This window comes from Serinus canaria, chromosome 6 (assembly GCF_022539315.1).
Source record: "Serinus canaria isolate serCan28SL12 chromosome 6, serCan2020, whole genome shotgun sequence".
Taxonomy (NCBI): Eukaryota; Metazoa; Chordata; class Aves; order Passeriformes; family Fringillidae; genus Serinus; species Serinus canaria.
The window spans coordinates 4825891-4845476 of record NC_066320.1 but is presented as its reverse complement, the minus strand read 5'-3'; the positions used below and the strand labels follow the sequence as shown (position 1 = coordinate 4845476).

At 43.9% G+C, this 19586-nt stretch overlaps 1 long non-coding RNA gene across 1 annotated transcript in view; it reads right to left on the bottom strand.

The window, feature by feature from the left end:
• Positions 1–19586, bottom strand: part of LOC127059761 (uncharacterized) — a 142449-nt gene that overhangs the window by 93845 nt on the left and 29018 nt on the right. Inside the window, exon 2 of the long non-coding RNA XR_007777910.1 lies at positions 2861–2938. This is a non-coding gene — a long non-coding RNA (uncharacterized LOC127059761). The remainder of the gene's footprint in view (positions 1–2860; positions 2939–19586) is intronic.

Sequence of the window (19586 nt, the reverse complement as noted above, 5' to 3'; positions counted from 1 at the left end):
AAATGCAAGGGAAAACCTGACAGAAAACAAACATGTCACTGTGTTCCTTAAATGGAGCTACCCCTTAATGTATCAAAACAACAGAGAATCTATTAATCATAGCATTACAGAGTCCCAGAATGGACTGGGTTGGAAGATAGTCCCTTGATTTTTTACCTTTTTTTTTTTTTTTCTCTTGTTCATCAAGCAAGACTGATCATCTGAGTTTCTATTCCATCAAAACCTGCCATTTTCACATTTTAATTTTAAGAACATTTTGGGCATCACTGAGGAACTCACTTCACTGAGAAGGCTTTGGCAGATCCCTTCAAGGTCTGGCTGACTTTGGGGGGTCAGCACAGCACTTTGGGACGCAGGCAAGCAGAGCACCCATGTCCATGTCAGGAGAAGATAATGTCCCACAGAACACTTGAGAGATTGGAATGCTAATAACTCTCATGCTGAGTTCATTCAGAGCCTTGACTGAAAATATCATTTCAGATAACCATAAAGAAAACAGACACCTCAATGACATCATCATCATCATCCCTGCCACTGTCACCACACCCCCACAAGGGTTAAAGGATTTTTGAGATCATTCCAGCCCCAAATGAGCTCAAGCTTGGCACCTACAAGATTAGAGGGGAGAAAAAAGGCCGCTCTAAATTATGCTCAGCAATGACACATTGCAGTTTGAGAAACTCAGGAACATAAATCAATATTAAGTTTCTGAGCTCTCTTGACAAGAAAAACCATCATATAATTACAGAATCAAATGAGAGACATGCCCACGTTGTAAGTATTTGTAAGCAAGTTGATATCAGTCATACATTAGAAACAAATATCTCATTTACAAGCCAATTTGAGCAATATAAGCTGCCAAATTGAGCCTGAAGCCTGAAACCCAAAGTCTGCAGGAAGAAGCCAGTCCTCTAATTTCCTGCATGACTGGAGACACAAAAGTAAGAACAAAGTGTCATTCTGTTAAGGCTCAGAAAACATGCTTTTGGAACTCAGGTGGGGCTTAATTCCTTGGCTTCTAGACTTTTAGGAACAAACTCTTGCTTAAAGCAGCTCAGTGCTGAGGCTTAATGGGCTGAAGGCAATCTGTGTTAATGCAGTCCACTCTGGAGTGGAGTGGATTTGCTCCTCTCTGTGCATTCAGCTTTGAAATAATAGCCAATATTTCTTTCTTCACCTTATTATTAGTAACTGTAGGGATGGGAAATTATTGATCCATCTAAGCTGTCATCTTGTTTAAACTTCACACTACTCGTGTGCTCTAGGGACTTTTGCTGTTTGTCCTAAATTAAATAATTGTTAGAAACTCAAAGGGATGAAACTGTTGCTCCCCTAATTATGCATTTCAGGCCTTGCTAAACTCCTTAACAAAATTGAGTCAGTGGTTTGTGGCTGACAGGGCATTATTTGTGGGGAAAATCAGCCCACACTTGAGTGGCTAAATTGACAAACAACCAAGCTGAAACCTCCTGATTTCAATAGCAACTGATTATCTTGAACTGATCTTTGAAAGTGCCTACTACATGGAATTTCCACGCTCCTTCCTCTTGGAAGGGGACAACTGAGTATCACACCCTCATCTTATTTCTTTAGATATTTCCCTGAGTAAAGAACATGAGAAAACAAGACTGCTCTGCTCATTACTTCCAAACATCTTCCCTGGGAAACAGCCCAACATCAAAATATTTTATCATCACACCCCCAGCATCTAAAAACTTGTGTTTGTCTGGCTGTTGGTGGCTCTGGGGTGCCCTTCTCCTGATGGTTTCTGCTGCCTCCAGACACAGCCAGCAGCACAAAAATGTCCTTTTTTGTCTCTAACAACACCATGGTGCCCAAGTGCTGAACTCCTGGAGCTGTGACACAGTGACTTTTCCTTTTTCAAGGTATTCACAATTATACAGATTGCTTGTACCATTTTTTTTGGCATTCATTTTAAAGCCCAAAGTGTTTCATCTGCCCTCCCTTCCTGTACATCAGGACCTCTCGTTGCTTCTCATGCTTTTAGCAATTATTTTAACAATTCTTCTTTTTTTCCCCTCACTAAATATGGTAAAAAATGAGATATAAACTCACAGTAGGCTGCATTTACCTGGCTAATCCTCAGCTTTAAAGAGGAATACAAGCAAATATGTGAACCAAAAAGAAACACGTTTGGGTTCCCAGCTGTGACAGCAGCAGATCAATGTTTGCTGTGCCATCTTGACTTAAGTGTCTTTTCTATGATCATTTCTCCAATTTATATTCATTACAGAACACCTGCCAGATCTGTTACCCAAATTATTTGGTGTCCCTGTTGTATCCCCCAACGTGTGAAACCACCCCTTGTGCAATCAAAGCTCGAGTCTGCTTTGAGAATCACCACATAAAAAAAGATTGATTTTCATCTTGGAAATGTCAGACTTCTGCCTATAATGCTCAGCTACATTTTTCAGGAGCAGTAAAGTTCAAAAAAGAGCCCCAGCCCTGACACATCTCCGACACATCATGATGGATGTGACAGTTCTGCTGCTTTACTGCCAGAAACGTCCTGCTACAGAATGAGGCAATCAATGAAGAATAATAAATCTATCCCAGACCCCAGAACTATTTTTTGTACATGCAGAACAGCAGAAATGACACATTAGTTATACCTCTGGAGGTAATAAACCATCATACCTTCTTTACTGTTACACAATTCCAGTTAAACAATTTAATCTTCACCTGTTTTATCTGCTCAACACTTCACCGTCAGAACTCCCAATATGCATTTTCAGATTTTTAATGGAGTGAATTAAAAATAAAAATAAAAAAAAAAGGAAAAAGAGAGAGCAAGAGAATTGAAGACACACTTTGCAGTTAAAAGAAGAAGTTTTCTTACCATTTTTTCTGGTCCCTCTGTCAGCCAGGAGAACAACTGCTGCTCCAAAGGAATGTGCTGAATTACGTTCCCTTCATCCTGGAACACATTGCTCCTGATTAATACTGACTCAGAATTTTTACCTTGAGTGCACAGCACAAATACATTTCATTTCCCTTTTTTTGAGAAGTGCCACGTTTGAGATAAATTACAGCAAGTTTGGAAAAGTTAATTTGACGTGCATAAATCAAGGCTTGGCAGAGAAAGGATTGGCTTGATTTATAACTAATGCCTTTGAGTGTATTCTCCTACCTATCCTTCAAGTAACAGCCTTGATTTCAGCAAGAGGGAATATACTTCAAAGTAAGTATTTTCTGGGGTCATTTGACCACACCACCAACAAAACAAGCCCAGCTGTGCCAAACACAGTGATTTAAAATACATGAGTTCATTTATGATTTTCACTGCACAGGCACAATAAATTTGAAAACTGTTGCAGGACTAGATTGATGGTTCCTTGTGCTTGTGTATGATTTCCAAAATACATCCATGGATCACTGTCATAATTCTATTTCTCCCATTATTCTATACATTCATAAGCACACAGACAATATTTAATGCTGTACTGAGTTTGGATGAGGCAAAGCACACAGCACAAGCAGGTATGTGACTAAAGCTCGGTAAAACTGAGGATTAGGAGGAATTCCAGGGCCAAAAAAACTTCTCTTGATTCATTTGGCTTTGCTTTTCCTAGTTTTAAAGGCAGGAACATCCTGATACTCTCCCTCTCTCGCCCCCTGAAGGGCACTGGCTGCATTTATAACCAGGCTGAGGAAGGAACAAGAAGCAAAGTTTCTTTTCCTTTTGCACAAACCTTAAATAGGTTCCTAAACCTGTAGGTCAGGCTCTGCCCCAGAGCAGCAGGGAGCTGGCTGTGAGGAAACACTCAAGGTAGGAAATGAGTTTTGAATGACACCAAAATCCCTCCTGACGACTTGGTGGTGTCCCTTTGCTCCTGAGGAGTCCCCATGAAATGTTAGAGGCAGAAAATGAGAACAAAAAGCAGATTTCAGCATGCCTGTGCTGGGACACAAAGCAATCTCACCCCACCAAAGAAAAGAGAAGTTATTTGTGTGTGTGGCCTCGTTGTCCTTGAAATCCCCGTGTCGGACACAGCTTCACTCTCCTGCTGGTGGGAAGGGCAGGGAGGGGAGGAATTCTCCCAGTGCACACAGGGAAGGCACAGCAGGATCAGGAGCTGCTGGCCATGGCTGATGAAACGTTCCCATGACAATCCCTCTCATCTCTGCATCTCAGAGCTATTTCCAGCCAGCATGTTTTGGTTTTTGTCCAAGTGAAAACAACAATGCATTTCCTGAGGAAATCCAAATTAGCAGGGGGAGTGCAGCACTGCTTTGTAGCTGCTTCTGACAATTAATAAATTAATATTATGTGGTGAGGGAAGAGGCAGAAAATAACTCTAATGGTTATTTCCCTTCGAGCTGGATGATGCTTTTTTAGAGTGTTTTCTCTGAGATCAGTGAAATGCTCTAAAAATACTTTGTAGGTAACAGTTCATTTAAAAACAAAGCAACAGCTCTAAAATAAGGTAAGATTTTGATTTTTTTTCTCCCTAGGAGCTAAAATAACATTTGGAGCGTTCTTTAATTTTTTAATGATAGGAAAATATTTTGCATTTATATAATGAAGTTGCTCATTATACCCAAAGCTATTTTTAAATTCCCCATAACTGCCATAACAGTTCACCTAATCATCTCTAATTTTAATGCAATCCTTTTAATTCCTGATAGAAACCTAATTTTTTAAACAAATGTTAAATAAATAGCAAGTCTGGAATTGGTACAGCTCTTGCAGCATTGTGCCATTCCCAACCACATGAAAACACTCTGTAATCCAAAATTATTCATTTTCCATTGCCATTCCAGCTCAAAAACCTACAAAGGCTCACCAGATTAACTTTCAGCAATAAAAGATTTGAATACATTGTCTTGATTAGCCAAGACTCTCTAACTCCTTTCATGTATTAGCAGCTCAGCTCAGATTTTTCAGTTTGTTCATTGGTGTCCCTGACAGAGGGAAAAAGAAAGGATTTTCTGGACAAGGAAAGGAGCAGGGTGGTCTCAGGTGAGGCAAGGGCTCTCAGAGATCAGAGAAATTCAAATTCAATCTTCCAGCCCCTTCCTGACCTTCTTTGTGCTCCTAAATGAGCAGCAGGGATTTAATTCCAATCCAAAGAACCAGAACCGGAGGAGATTCCCCAAAATCTGATTTCCTGCACTAACAGGGACAGCAGAAGAGCCTTCCCCAGGTTCCAGCTGAGGGATCTGTCTGTGATGGCTCCCTTGACACATCAGAGGGCTGGGACCACCCTGTGCTGGTGGCAGCAGCAGGAAGGGAAGGTTGGTGCCCCCACCCAGTGAAAGCTTTGGCTTGGTACAGCAGAGAGCAGCTCTTCCCTCTGGCATCCAAAATTCCAGTGGCACAGCAAGGGAGCCAGGCAGAGGGGATGGTCAAACCTCCCTGATTCACTGGCTTTGAAACTCTCAGCCTGCCTGACAGATTTTATTTTCTGTGTACCCTGATTTAAAGCTCAAAAAAAGCCCCTCAAGTATATGTGAAGTGAATGAAAGGATGGTTTGGTTGTTTATTTTGGCAGGTTAGAGAATTTCTGTCTGGAATCACGGGATCCTGGGTTGCCAGGGACCCATGAGGATCCAGTCCCACTCCTGACTCAAGCCTTTCCAAAAGCATCTGCTCTCCTTCAGGGCTTTTCATGTCCAGCCCAAAGAAAGGATAAATATTGCAATATCACCCTTTTTCGAGTGATTGTCTCTTTTAAATCAGTGCAAGGGCAACAGCATGGGCAGAAGTTTAATCAGCATCCTCCCTCAGCTCCTCTCACTGAATTTTGCTGATTGTGATTCTAAATGCTGCTGAGACTCAGGTCCTAAAAATGTGTCATAACAACTCCAGCTGCACTGACACTCTGACCTTCAACTCTAATTAATTTTAACAGACATGGATGTGTTTTGAAAAACTAAAAAAAATAAAGATCTGCCCTGCTCTTTTCTAAAACAAATAAGAAGGTAAGAGTCAGCCTACTGAATACACATAATGAGATTCACAACCAAAATAAACTTATTTAAATGGCTTCTCCTTATTGTGCTTTAAGAAAGGGCACAAAAAACAGACCACAAAAAACCAAACCAAAACTCACCAGAACAGTGCTACACTAAGGCTACTTTTAAAAGAACAGTTTCAAACTAAAAGCAAACAAGATCTAGATAAGTTTCATGCAATTTTCACATTTGTAGTGACTTTTAACTGTATAATAAAAGGAACATTTTTTTGCTAAGCCTTTCTGAGACCTCACACTGCAGGTAGTGAGGGAACCTAATAAAGTCACTGTAGACTCACCTAAGTCATGTTGAAAACAAAGCTAATCACTCAATTAATTCAAGACCATAAATAATGATTTTTTTTCCTAATGAGATAAAAATATAGTCTATTCTATGTCTTTATAGCTGCAAATAATAACATTAAGGCCTTGTAGGAAATAAATTGGATTCAGAATTAAAACCCATGCTTTATCCAGAGTCACTCTGTGACTTTACAGAGTTTAACACAGAGGTTTTCTTTTCACTTTTCTGTAGTGTCTACTTAAACCAATGTGACTGTGAGAGACTTCAAATCAGTGAAAGACGAAAATCCCACAGACTCCTTTCAGTGATCTCAGACTTGTGAAGAACCTGTTGTTCAGAACAGCCCAGGAGAGGTGGAATTGTGAGAGGGGATGAGGCAGTGTGGCATTTCATAATAAAAATGTTTTCACTCCCCAGGAGATGAGGCAATAAAAAAACCCCAATCATTTTCACATCCTTTAAACACAGTTTGCATGCCTCTCCCTTCCTCAAGAGAGAGAATCTATTCCTTGGATAGGAGAAACAAATCTGGGTTGTGCAAGGGCAGTGAGTGAAGAGCTCTCTCCATGAATATCCACCCACTCAGACATGGAATAACCAGCTCCTGAGGCAGCAAATGAAATTCATCCCCTCAGCAGCTCTGAAACACAGAGCACTAAATAATTCAGCTCCCAAACACTAATTACAGGATGTTGGCAGCAGGAACTGCCAGCCCTGAGGATGCAGAGATGACCCCAGGATGTGCTGGTGCTCCCTCTGACCCCCCCTGCCCACTGGAAAATGAGCAGAGCCATGGCCATGATGGGGGCTCTATAAAGAATTCCCACTGTCCTCAGCCTGAAATGCTTGGGAGCCAAAGCAATTTCCCAGAGCACACTGAAACCACCTGAGGAAAGTGTTCCAGTCCCTGCCCAGGCAAGGATTAATGCTGTTGCTCCTAGCAGGTAAAAATCACCTGGAATTCCCACCCTGCAGGGCCACTAAGAAAATATTCCCAGAGCCCCAGAGCAGCTGGGGCTGGCAGGGACTCTGGAGATCACCCAGTCCAATCCCCCTGCCAGGCAGGGGCACCTGGAGCAGGTGGCACAGGGACAGGTCCAGCTGGGCTTGGGATGTCTCCAGAGAGGGAAACTCTCCCCAGGCATCTGCTCCAGGGCTCTGCCACCCTCCATGGAAAGCTGTTCCTCATGCTGAGGTGGAACTTGTGATGTATGGCCACTGCTCCTCATCCTGTCACTGGCACCCTGAACAGAGCCTGGCACCCTCCTCTGCCAGCCCCTGGATGTGTCTGTGTGGATTGAGGGGATCCCCCCTCACCTTCCCTCCTCCAGACTGACCAGGGCCTGCTCCTGCAGCCTCTCCTCATCAGAGAGATGCTCCAGACCCCAAATCATCCTTGTGGCCTCTGCTGGACCCTCTCCAGCAGTTCCTTGTCCTTCTTGGACTGCAGAGCCTGCAGCTGGACACAGCAGTCCAGATGTGCTTCACTGGGCAGGGCAGAGGGGCTGGATCCCTCCCTGACCTGCTGGCCATTCCCTTCCTGATGTCCCCAGGATCCCAGTGGCCCTCCAGGACACTCTGTCCACTCATGGTCACCTTGTCTCTCACCAGCACCCCCAGGTCCTTCCCACAGAGCTGCTCCAGCTCCCCCCCAGCCTGTGCTGGCACTGGGGGCTGCTCCTGCCCAGGTGCAGGACCTGCATTTCCCTGGATGAACCTCATCAGGTTTCTCTGCAGCCTCTCAAGGTCCCACTGAAGGTCAGCCCAGCCCCCAGGGGGATCCAGCAGTGCCCCCAGTTCTGTGCCAGCAGCAGCTCCCACCACCGGCACTGCCACACCAGGGTCTGATCCCATACCAAGCAACATTCCCTGGCCTGGAATTCCACGTTCCCTCTGACCTTTCCATCACTTTTGCACCTCACTATGGCACTAACAGAGCCAGAGTACAGAGAGGTGCCAGGGACTGATTTCCTGCTGTCTTTCCTGGTGTTCCCTGTCCATATGATCAGGGACAAGGCCTGGTCACAGAGGGTGATGCCACCTGGAAAGCCCAAGAATCCCCTGAGGATGGGGTGAACAGAGGGATCTGTACCCCAAATGTTCTGGAAGGCAGACCCCAGGTGTGCTGGGGGTGTATTCCAGGAAAGGAAGGTCCCAAGGCTCCCATATTTCCCTTTAGGTGCTGGTTCCAGCAATGCCATAAAAGTGGTGCCCACCATCTTCATCCTTTGCTCCTATTCCATTTATCTCCCTGTGTTCAGACACGACACAATCAAAACACAAATGATGATGAACAGAATGGCCAGAAAAAATAAGTACAGCTGTCACTCTGGTGGACAAAAAATAACGAAGCACAGATAAGAAATGAGTCCAGCTGCAAAGCTGCATTGTCAGAGCACCCCAAAAATGCTAAAGATCAAGTATTTGGCCTGATTTTTAAAAACTACTGCAAGCCCAGGTATCTCATCAAGCCTTTCCAAAAGCATCTGCTTTCCTTCAGGGCTTTTCATGTCCAGCCCATAGAAAGGATAAATATTCCTTTAAGTGGCAATGATTTCTGAAAGATGAATTTTGCAGTGATTTATGCTTCAGGCAGTGTGTATAAAATCTGACAGGAAGCTCTAAACTGATGAGTGCTCCTGCATTGCTCTTGCACTGATTTAAAAGGAAAAAAATCACTCTAAAAAGGGCAGTATTTGCTTGGGTTCTGGAAACAGAGTCCCACTCTTAAAGGATGGCAAGAGCTGAGGAATATCACTGATAAAGATTTTCTTAGGAAGCCAACAAAATTCCTGGGAAATGTATCCTGACATAAGAAATCTGTCAGAGGATCTGCTCTCCATGGCCAGCAGTACCTCTGGAACCAGTGTGTTCCATGGTTAACAATCAGAACATGGCAATAACCAGAACAGTTACTTTGAGGAGAAATGAAGGAAGTCAGTTTAGCCACCCCTGCTAAAGAGAGATAATTATGATATTCAAAGACAAATCAATGTATTTATAGGTTAATAAATTATGATATTCAAAGACAAATCAATGTATTTATAGGTTAATAAATTATGATATTCAAAGACAAATCAATGTATTTACAGATTAATACCACTGGGCAAAATACCACAGGGCAAAACACTAAAAAAATAGGAATTGAGGAAATAATTTAGTCTTTCTCTAAAATCCCTTCCCCAAACCCTGAAAATTTTCTTTAACATGGTTTTTTTTTTCAGCATTAGTGGCACCTGCAGCCAAAGACAAGTAGGCAAATTAAGCACCTTGCAAAGGCTCAGCCACAGCAGCTTCTCTTCTCCCAGCTAATTAAAGGGTTTTCCTCGGAGCCTGAAGCTGTCTAATCATGGCAGAAGCATTCCCCCATCATTAGGGATGACTTGAATCAATCCTGCAGCAGGATGCAGACTCAGTTTCGTGTTTGATTTTTAATTATAAGCTCTAGATACCCAATTTCCCTAAGTTTTCAACACAAACATTAAAGAAAAGCAAACACCATGACTGAGATTTCACAGCCTTTTGTTATTCATAAGTGGACTAAAACTGAGCAATTTTGCTTTCACAAAAACCAGGCATAATCCAAATGATTACAGAGCACAAATCCCTCCATGTCCAATATTGCTGATCAAACCAATGCAAGAGTCAGGCCTGAGATAAGATCTCTGTATCATTCTGACAGCTTTATTGTTATTGTTATTTAACTCTTGGTAGAAATAGGGCCAAAAAAAATCTTTCAAGAGATCTTTCATTTCCTTTCCATGCCTCACAAGAAACAGAATAAGTACACTGTGGTTTAATGTGCTAAATTAGACAGCAGGTTTAAAAACAGAGTGTTGGCTGATAGCAGCACAAAAGAGTAAAGATAGTTTCTTAACCAGTTTTTTTCTAGGCATTGATTCTGGAATCATTGGCTACTCCTGGGGAAAAAAAAAACAACAATAAAAAAACCCAAAACCAAACAACAACAACAACAACAAAAATCAAAACAAAAAAAAACCCAAAAACAAACCAAAAAAACCCACCCAAAACTCAAAAAAAAAACCTAACAACAAAAGAAAACCAACTAAACAAAATATCCAAATGGTTGCAGGGCAGATTCCACTTTAAAAAATTCTAGTTTCTTCTTTATTGTTCTGAATAAGGGCTGAGAGAGGCTGCTGTGCTCTCCGTGCCTTTAACAGACAGAGGCAAGGCTGGAGGAGATGAAATAGGCATTTTCTCTGGAATTCCTCAATTCAGCTGTGAAGAATTTCATCTTCTCCTTTTACCTTGGGAGTGCAGCTGAAGAAATGCAAAATGCCCAGAGTGCACAGAGATATTTTAGTGCAGCTGCATTGTCTCAGCAAACAATAGAGGGCCTGGAGGAGAGCAGTGCTAAAAATAATTCTCCAGCTGAGCTCAGGAGGAGAGGACTCATCACAAACCATCCCTGTTGCCCTCATCAGAGCACTTGTGCACCTCTGGCAGCAGCTGGTGCCAGCACATCACCAAACCCAGAGAATTTATGAAAAGAATGAATTACTGAGTGGTATTAAAGGAACAACTGGAAGAAAACTGAATTGGCCACTTGGGAAGAAATTGTAGAGGTAGGAGCAGGCTGTGCTTTGTCATCTGCAGCACAGTTCAATAGAGAAATAGAAAATACATAGCAGAGCTCATTCCTGCCAAGGAGACAGCAACAATAAAAGGAAGTTCTCAAAACGAGTGTGGGCACTTTCAGTTTGGCTGGAATGAATTCTTTATCAGGTGGGTAAAACCTGGGAGGCCAAAACAGACTTCACCATCAGGAAATTCTCAGGATTATTCAGTTTAAGCCATTCTCATGCCCATGCATTTAAACATGATCCTGAAAGTACATCAGGAAGTATGGAAAGCACAGCAGCTTTCCTGGTTCTGTTTCTAGTCCACCTAAGTCCAGAGCAGCTGTAGGGCTGAAATCCTTCCCAATTTGTTCCAGATCTGCTCTCTCAACATATAAGAGTCAGGAGGGGAAAGGCTGGTGGTGAGAACAGCTGCAGTTACTCAGATAAAGGCAACTCAGGAGCTGAAGAGCAAGAGAATGAAAAACAAAACCCAGAACACAACACATGCCACAAAAACCACACCTGAAAAAACAACAGCTGAGAGGACTTTAAGGCATTTGCTTGAGGGATACATATCTGTTCAAAAAATCTTAGCTTGGAACAGCAATTAAAATGAAAATTACTGAAGTGAAAGGGTATTTAAGCAAAAGTCATTAATGTAGTGATTTGAGTGATAATTAGCAACCGATGTGAAAAGTTTCTACACAACAAATTAAAAACAATAAGCCGTATAAGATATTGAATTTTTCTCACCCTTGTGAGACTAGGTTGCAACCCAGAGGAAAATCCAAGGTTTAACCCATAATACAATTGAAGCCACACATTTAAAAATAAAGGTAAGGAAGCAAATTATTCACCTCTACCAGATTAGAATAAGAAATGAGGCCATTTAGAGACCCAGATCCTATAGAAGTTCCATATTCTGGCAGATTCTTTTAGGATGCTTTAAAAGTCACCCAGCCCAGCCCTGTGACTGCACTTGAGTTCCAACCTAGCGCTGAGAGTCCACAAAACAGCATCACCTCTAAAGTCTGGCTCAATAAAACCTGCTTGAGCAGCCATGGGTCAGCATCACAGTCAGACACCAAGGCTTTCAGATGGGAGACTGGGAAGGAATTGTTCCCTGGCAGGGTGGGCAGGCCCTGGCACAGGGTGCCCAGAGCAGCTGGGGCTGCCCCTGGATCCCTGGCAGTGCCCAAGGCCAGGGTGGACAGGGCTTGGAGCAGCCTGGGACAGTGGAAGGTGTCCCTGCCCATGGCAGGGGTGGGATGAGATGAGCTTTCAGTGCCTTCCAACCCAATCCCTTCCATGATTCCATGATAATTTACATGAGAAGCTCCCCAGTTCAAAGCACACCTCAGGAGAGCCTGGCAGTAATTCCAGCCCAGGACATGCACATGGAGCATGGAGGTTCCCCACAAGGTTGGAGCTAGATCCATGGAGCAGCAGGAGCATCTGTTCTGGCACAGCCAAGGAAAAGCTGCTGTGCTGAGCTTGCAGCTCTTGCTGCCTGAGCTGCTCCCAGTGACAGACACGACCCACAGAGGGAGAAACATCATCTGCAGAAGCAGCCAAAAATGTCAGGGGTGACTCTTCCTGTGGGATGTCAGGGGTGTAACCATTCCTGCAGGATGTCCAATGTGACCACTCCTGTAGGATGTCCAATGTGACCATTCCCATCGTGTGTTTGAATGGTCATTGTGCCAGGGGAAAGTGGCACCAGGAGCTGATGAAAAGGTGTCATCTTGCTGCATCTCAAATACCTGATGAAGCCTGGAGAGATGATCATTGTCTAGTGAAAACCTGGACCTGGGGGCTTTGTCCTGATCCTGAGTTTCACAGGCAGATGACTCAGAAGTCACCTGGAAGTGTCTCCTTAGGGCTCTGGAGAGCTTTGTTCCCAGCTGGCACAGAACAAACAGACCAATAACACCAGGACAAAGCCCTGAACCTTCTCAGTCCTGTTAGCAGGGGCTCAGTCTCACAGATTGGATGTTTGAAGCTGCTGCTCAATCATAAAGTGCACCACAGACCAGTTGTTCACATCGTGGATTCCTTAAATCCATTATTTATCAGTGGAAAAGCACAGGATCAGTCCAGGGGAGAAGAGGAAAATACTTCTGAATGACCACAACAGGCCTAAGACCTGAGATTACCAAAAGTCACAAATCTACCACTGAGAAAAAAAAAAAAAAAAAAAAAAAAAAGACATCACACAACCCCAAACCTAAAATAACCCATTTACATGATCAAACAATATAGCTGATGAAGTAGAAGCTAAGCAGAACAACTTCAGCTGGTTCTGCCTCTTGCCCAAGAATTAAATATTTACTTTTTATAATACAAAATATTTAACCAAACCTCTGATGTCATACAGGCCTACAGGTGACTCCACACATAGAGCAGGACATGCCAAGTGTGATTTGACAGTTGTGTGCTTCCCTTCCCCCAGCTGCTCACATTTCAAGATGCCTTTTTAACCCTCAGCTTTGCTGCTGCTCTCTGCCGAGCGCATTCGCCTGGCTTCAGGTAGAGCCAGAGACCTGCTGAGATCCTGGGGAGCAGCAGGGAGCTCTTATCTCCAACACCACCTCTTGTCTGGGCTGTGTACTTGGAATTAATCTTTTTGGAGTGCAGAGAGGTGGGGAGAAGGAATTGGGGAGGGAGAAACACCTCGGGAGAGTTTAACAAAACAAGGCAGGACGCGCTTAACTCCTTAAATCCGACTACATGAAAGCCTGGAGACAAGATTGCTGCTCCCTTCACACGCCAGCTGTGCAAGGGCAAACACAAACTGGGTTTGTTTTTGAAGCTCAGTGAAATGAAGGCTGTGGGCACAGGATAAATATGTATGAAAGAGCCAGGGGCAGTTTGAGGCAGGGTGTTGAGAGCAGCCTCGCTGCAGGGGATGCGGGAGCGAAATGAGCTGCTCCATCTCAGAGCATCCTGATTAATGTGCAGCAGGATTATCCAGCACAGGCTGCAGGGAGGGCAGGTGCCTGGTGGCCTCTCCAGCCTAAATGCCTCGTGTTAGAGGAGATCCCACAGTGAAAAACCATTAAAAGGTTTGGCACAGCACATCTGGGCTGGCCAGACACCAGCACAGACACAAACTGCAGAATGGCAAATGACCTTAGGATGAAGGAGGGCAGGGCTAGATGGGATTTTGGGAAGGAATTCTTCCCTCTGAGAGAGGCCCTGGCACAGGGTGCCCAGAGCAGCTGTGGCTGCCCCTGGATCCCTGGCAGTGCCCAAGGCCAGGTTGGACAGGGCTTGGAGCAGCCTGGGACAGGGGGAGGTGTCCCTGCCCATGGCAGGGGTGGGATGAGATTTAAGGTCCCTTCCACTCAAACCTGGGATTTTGTGCTATTAAAGACTTCTCATCAGTCAGAGAAGAGGTTACTTTGGATTCCCACTCAATCCCTTGGATCTGATGATCACTTGCACCCTCAGCAAGGGAACCTGCTTGGATTTCCCCTCTTCCTGCAGTCATGCTGGGTAATTCCCAGCAGCCAAGTTATACATCCATGGTCAAACTCTCAAACCTGGATATTGCTAGAAGAGAGAGGGATCAAATGGCAGAAAAAGGAGGCTTTTTCCCCTGCACTCCTTCACTAAGGAACACAGCTGAAGGAATTTTCCTAAAGCAAATTTCCAGCCTTCCCTTGGCACAACCTGGCAAGGGCAGAAGGCAGCTGCAGAAATCTGGAATTCATTTTCCTGTCAGATGTTCCTGGCACTTTCCTGACCTCACCGGTGACCTTGTGGGGCAACTTTACTGCTCCCTGTCTTGGCAGTGGGGGAGATCAGTGTGGGAACCTGATGGAAAATCAGTTTTATCCTCTGGAATTCTTCCTTCCCATCATGAAATTGCTTTTCTGTACAACAAAAATACTCTGATATTTTTCTTGATTTTCTCCAGAACACTGAAACATTCAATAATGATATAAATTAGAGAATAAAACTCCAACAGCTTCCATTTTATATACACATCCAACTTCTAAGGCAAACACCTGTTGCATTACCAAACAATCAATTTAAAATAGCTTGGGATATGAAATATCCAAACTTCTGGGTTTTTTTTGAGGATTAAAATACATTCTCCCATTATCATGTCTCATTTGTTAGCAGCTCCACATGATATTTACAGCCTCTTGCAGCAGGAAAAGACTCAAATTAAACCCTGTTTCTGTAGTGTGGATTGCATATTCTAGAATTCCAGACTGTAACTGACTCCCTGAGATTTCTCACCTTGGAATTGGGAATATACCCCAAACAGACCATTGCTTGCACACTTTCACAGGTGTTCTTTTTAATCCAGGGGGTTGTAAAATATTCGGTGTTAAAGAAGTTCATTAAATAACCTCTGCAAATTTGGATCATTTTTAGTTTAGGGAAAACAAAGTTTTCTCCAGCTTGGGCACAATCCTGCTCAACAGTGGACACAACACGGAATTTTACTGCCCCTAGGATAGAGAGAAAGGAATTATTTTGTTTCTTACAGCCCAGGCAGCAGCGTTGCTCTGAGATGCCAGCAGACCTCCAAGCTCAGGGTTGAAACCTCCTTTTCCTGTCCAACACACCCTCCTTGTCACTGTCCCCTCTCCTGCCTCCTCAGTCCCACAGCACTGCCCTGTTCAAAGCCTCAGCCACCATTTTGCAGTAAATCCCCAATTCCTGAACACAACAGGCTGGTTTTCCACAGTGCTCCCTTCAAGTGTGCCTTCTACAGCTGATGGAATACTACACCAAGGTGAAGAAAGCTCACTTAGAGAGTTGTGGAGTGGTTTGGGGTGGAAGGGACCTTAAATCCCATCCAGTGCCACCCCCTGCCATGGGCAGGGACACCTTCCACCATTCCAGGCTGCTCCAAGCCCTGTCCAGCCTGGCCTTGGACACTGCCAGGGATCCAGGGACAGCCCTTCTCTGGATCCCCTGTGCCAGGGCCTGCCCATCCTCACAAGCAAGAGTTTCTTCCCCTGAACTTGCAACCATGACTTCAGAATAAAGTAATTTGTTTTCCTGCAGTTGGGAAATCAAGGGAATTGAGTGAATTGCTTGCAAAAAAATTCACCTGAAACAAACAGAGAAAAAATGTCAGCTTCTGTCAGCAGCTCCCAAAAAATGAGAGACTCCAGGATATGGCTCAGGCAGGGAAGCAGGAAGTCCCTCCATTCCAATGGAACTCATGGAGCTGCAGTTAGGACAACTGCCATCAACAAAAGGCAAAGTGCACGTGGCTCTGGGCCTCCAGAAAACACGGAATGTTTCAGCTCCTTAGGAAAAGTGGTGGCAAAAATCCTCTCTCTTCTCCTAGTGCTAAAGTGCAGATTTCCTCTCCAATTTCCCAGGCTGTTCAGGGTGCAGCTCCATCTGGGTCACCTGATATTTACTGGGGGAAGCAAGAGCTGTTTGATGTACAATTAATGCATCAAAATCCTCAGTTTCCAGCACTCCCAGGAGACTGATTACCTGTATTATTTAGAGAGCTCAAATTTAAATTCTGAGCAGCTTCTGATTCTCGTACTTGAGAGCACTAATGATTCATCCTTTCATCCCATTTGGCTCCCAAGCAGACAAAAGGACAAAAATTATGCAGGAATTAAAATGACCCACAGTATTAATTCACAACCAGAAAAAGGAGGGGAAGAGATTGAAGTTCTCACAGTGTGGTTCATTCTGGAAAAAAGCAGCAGCTCCAGCAAGAAAGTTTGCTTTAAAGTTCAGCTCTGGGAAACTTGTTCCTCACTCATTACAGAAGGGTGTTTTATGGGAGTGCTGTCACAGAACATAAAACCCAGGTATTTTTTCCTTGTGTATTTATGACACTAAGGGCAGTGTTTTACACCTCTTGCACATTCAAAGGTAATACTCTATATTTTAACTTTCCAGTTAAAATAACCTTGCAAACACTTGAGAGAAATGTACTTCTACAGTGCTTTTACGAGTTAGCAAAAAGACAAAATAAGCAGAGGGCAGACTGCCATGAACTCCCTGTTCTGGAATACATTAAGTTCTCCTGCCACAGCACCTGCAGGTGCCCCAGGGATCAGTTTTGGGAAGTGGAACCACACTGACATTATCCTGCCATTTACCTGGCTGGTCCCACTGCAGAGTGTGTACCAGGTACCACGAGTCAACACCCTTCACCTTTCTTTGCGGCACTTGGATTTGAAAGATTTATTTTATAAAAGACAAAAATCTTCAATCTCTGCTCTGCCTCAGAATCTGAATAAGCAGATGCCAGAATAAATGCTGATCTAAAATTAGTGATGTCACCTGAAAATGGCAAAAGCAAACGAGTTCACAAAAAGATTGTCCCTTCCTATTCAAACCAGCAGCTTATAAATTTCAGTCCCAGTGATGCCTGGAGCAAAGGAGGCTCAGGGGGGACCTTGTGGCTCTGCACAACTCCCTGCCAGGAGGGGACAGCCAGGGGGGGTCGGGCTGTGCTGCCAGGGAACAGGGACAGGACAAGGGGAAAGGGGCTCAGGCTGGGCCAGGGGAGGCTCAGCTTGGACAGCAGCAGGAATTTCTGCATGGAAAGGGTGCTCAGGCCTTGGCAGGGGCTGCCCAGGGAGCTTTGCAGTGCCCATCCCTTGAGGTGTTCCATAAATGTGTGGATGTGGCACTTGGGGACACTGCCAGTGGGGAACAGGGTGTTCCTGGTTGATGGCTGGACTTGGTCTTGAAGGTCTTTTCCAACCTCAGCCATTCTGTGATTCCACCACTGCACATTCCCAGCATGCTTCCTCCAGGTTATTTCTGTTACTCAACAGCCTACCTAATCCCAAAACTATGGAAGTTCCACCCCTCTTCTGCCACAGGTGATTTCTTGAATTCAGAGCTTGCAAATGAAATCTACAGCCCAAAGGTTTGGGTGCTCACCCACCATTCCCAGCACTGAGCCATTCCTGAGTGAGGAAAGCCCAGCCCACCTTAGCCCTGCCCCTCCCTGTCCCAGCTGACATCCCAAAGAACCTCCAGGACAGACTTTCAGCCCTCTGAAGTGAGAGTTCTCTGACTCATTTCATTCCTGTACTTTAAAACCAGATCTTTTCAATATCACTCCAAAAACCAAGTGGAGAGTATGTGTTTATACTGATAATAATGCAAATATGTCTCATTAATTCATAAACAAAGGTGAGCCCTGGGAGAGTGGGGAATGGAGAGTTGGCTAAAAATTAACTTTAGAAGAAAATATATAAAATTCTGTCTTTATATCAATAGAGAAACCCTTTTATCTCTGCACCTCTTCATGAAGCACTTCCTGCAATGGCTGAATCCCTCCCACAAAGCACTTATGAATCAAAGTGAAATGAAAATAAAATTATCCAAGGTGTAACAATTCTGGGCCTTGGAAGCAGCAACTTTTGGAGTCCTCAGAGAGTTCTCTGCCATGCACACTTCATAATTTCCAATAAATCAGAGAAAAGTTCTGTGCTGAGGGAAGAGAGAAGAGATGTCTTCCCCAGCTTATTTACGCCAGGAATTTTGAATTAGTGAGGTTATCTGAAGGAAACCATGCTTGTAAAAAGCTAGAAGAAATACAGGCACGAAAAAGACTCCAAAACACAAAAATTGAACTTGGAAATGGCCCTTTTGCCTTAAGGATCCCTTTGAAGGTGCCCTGCTCTGGTCTGGGCATGTTCCTTCCACCCTGGAAGGTTTTAGGGAAGTAGAGGGAAAACTGGAATAGGGAAGCAAAGCAATGTGCAGCAGAATTAATGCAAGTTAATGAGTGATTGCTCCCATCTTATTTGTATTTGTCCCTAAAGTCATCCTTCAATTTAATGAATAAAAAAATGCAAAATATGAGGAATATGTGGAACTCAGTTAAAAAAAAAAAAAAAGGTTATTCACAGAACTCTAATTTATAAATTTCATGGGCAGTTAATCTAAGTTAGAAACGACTTTCAGAAGGAAAGATTTTCTATTTACAGATGAGTGAAATGCCTACATAAACATAAAAGAAAATAGAAAAATAAATTGAAATATCTCCACTTAAACTTTGTAAACATTTGTCCAGACTGCCTATTTGTATTCTGTTTATGGGAATAAATCTATGCCAAGTGACAAAATTCACCCTAACTATAAAATGCACACTAAAAATGCATTTGCACCTTCTTAGCAAAATTTACCTCACCCTGAAATGTGATATCCAGGAGTTGACCCAACTCTATTCACACACCAGGATAAAAGAATTCATTTCATCTTGAAACAGTGTTCCCATTATAATTAGGTTTCCATAAGAAACACTTGGAATGAGATCACCCTACAAAAAAAAAAAGACTTCAAATTTCTATTGAAAATACAATGTATAGGAAAAAAAAAATATTTGTTTCACTGCAGCTCCAGCAAAAACAAAAAAAAAAAAATCTCCTATAAACCTTTGAGGTTACAAGGGACAGGACAAGGGGAAAGGGGCTCAGGCTGGGCCAGGGGAGGCTCAGCTTGGACAGCAGCAGGAATTTCTGCATGGAAAGGGTGCTCAGGCCTTGGCAGGGGCTGCCCAGGGAGCTTTGCAGTGCCCATCCCTGCAGGTGTCCCAGGAAGGGCTGGAGGTGGCACTCAGTGCTCTGGGCTGGGCACAAGGTGGGCACTGGGCACAGCTGGGACTCCATGGGCTGGCAGGGATTTTCCAGCCTCAAGGATTCCATGATCACCCATGATTAACCTGGAATAAACACCAGCAACAGCCCCTCTGTAATTGCTGTG